Below are 2,324 nucleotides of genomic sequence, written 5' to 3' on the forward strand. Positions count from 1 at the left end.
CCACCCCCTCTCCTTGTTGTCCTTGAAAAGGACCTATTTTGGCCTCTTAAGGAAGCCTATGCTTGAGTGTGTGTTGAGCATATTTGGTTTGTTTTTCATGTTTATATATCCATGATATAACATGATTTCAAGTTGGTTTTGGAACTCCATGCATGTTTAGCATAGTTGCCATGTAATGCCTTATTTGTGCCTTAACATGTTCTAGGTTGTTAGCCTTTGTTGGAGCATGTTTTAGGCTTGCATTTGTGAAGTTTATGTGCTTATTTTGACATGTTTTAGCTCTATCCATAGTCATTTGGGTTGATCTTTGCATGCATTATATAGCTCATTTGTATTTGGGCTTGTTAGCATTGGGTATGTGCATGTGTAGCATGCCATCTTTGCATTGTTTTGATGATTTGGAATCATCCTACATGCTATTTCAGTCCCATTTCCATGCTTGTTGGATCGCCTTGCATGTCTCTTTAATGCTTTGAAAGCATGTTTTGCAATGCTCCATGTTTTGGTGCCTTTGCATGCCTTTGAATTTGAGGCACTTAGATGCCATCTAAGGGGTCTTTTGGCCTTGTTTTAACATGCTAAAAATCTGTTTTTAGTTGTTTAATGCATGCCATGTTTGGTTATGATAAGTGTAGTTCAATGCATTATTGATTTGCCTTGAACACTTGGACTACTCTTTGCATCTTTTGGCTTGATTTATAACTTGATTTGGCATCATTTTATAACATAATTTTGGGGCTCATGTTGCATGCTAATTATTCCATGATTCCTCCTTTCAAGTGTGCTTGAATGTTGCTAGTTTTGTGCTTAAGTGTTGGTCCTTATGTGCATGTGTGTGTGCATGCCATTTAGCTCTCACTCTTTAGCACTTATGGCTACTGTTTTAGGCCTTTTTAGAGTTGCCTAATTCATGTTTAAGTCCATCTTTGCACTCATTTGTATTGCCATATGCATGCTTGTATGCTTGCATGAGTTAATTGCCATGCCATGTTGCATTCCTAGCTTGTATGCCTAGGTTGCATTGCATTTTGCATGCATGCCTTGTTCCTTGAATTGGTGATAGGAATAGGGCCTAATTCGTTTGATTGGTTTGCATGCATTTGAAATCAAAGTTGCATATTTGGTTCCTTGGGCCATCATGCATGGAAATGCGTGATTGGTGGTCCGAGAACCAAGGCACATGTCCCTTTGAGTCATTACAATGATAAGGGACATGGTTGGTGCATACATGCTTTGAATTGTGCTGCCATGCCTTGTTTTGCCCTCTGTTGCTGTGAGTTGCAGGTTCTGCAGGAATACTCTGCCGACCGGCAGTGTAATGTGCCGACCGGCACTATTTTCTCTGCCGACAGCTTCAACTTTGTGCCGATGGCCATACAACACTGCCGGTGGAAGTTTCATTCAGCCGGTGGTGATCCCCTCTGTCCAAGGATGCAGTCCTGAGGTTTTGACAGCCTCCAGAGGAGGAAAGGAAGGAAAACAGAGGCAGCCTACGCATGGCGGCGCGCTTCCCGAGACGTTTTACTGTTTTCTTAGAATAATTAATTTGTTAATTAATTTGTAATATTTAATTAGCTCGCGTAGTTAATTAATTTGTAATATTTATTTGGTCCCTCCGAGTGAGGGCATATTTGTAATAAGTGTGCGTGCGTGTGATGTATGCCTTCCAACCCCACTTCTTTCTTCCCTTTTATTTACCTGCTTATGATGGTAGATTAGGGCACGTTTAATTTAGCATACCTTATGCTATGCATGTGTGCATCCATGCATTTGTATTGCATGCATTAGGCTCGGTACATCATTCTAATTGCATCAATGCTTCAATTCCAAACTAAATATGTGATAATTGTGCATTTTCACATGACATGTCTAGGATTAGCCGGGCCTATCTTAGCGACATTTTGTATGCAACGCATTAGGCACTTAACATGGACTTGGATCATGCATGTTTGCTAACAAGTTCTTTGTTTTGGCACGGAGTACTATGTAAGTATTTCCGCTTTAGCATATCACATGAGTGTGAATATTGCCATGACAGCATGCTTAACATGTGGCTAAATGCTTATGTGTTAAACTGTTTTGAATGCCCGTGGGTGAAGGTTGGATTGTTTGAGTTGGAAGAACTCATTGAAATCCGCATTTTAGCCTACTTGCGAGTAGCAAATTCCAAAGCATTTTCAAACCAAACGGATATGCAATGTTTATTTCCAAATTAGGCAATCTAGTCTATACTTGTTTGCTGTGCGCATAACATAGTAATTCTAGGCTAATAAATGGAATAAGAACACGTAAAGTTTTCAAAAACGGATATCACGGTTAGTAGA

The sequence above is a fragment of the Camellia sinensis genome, chromosome 13 (genome assembly GCF_055761805.1).
Source record: "Camellia sinensis isolate YWXY chromosome 13, ASM5576180v1, whole genome shotgun sequence".
NCBI classification, from domain to species: domain Eukaryota; kingdom Viridiplantae; phylum Streptophyta; class Magnoliopsida; order Ericales; family Theaceae; genus Camellia; species Camellia sinensis.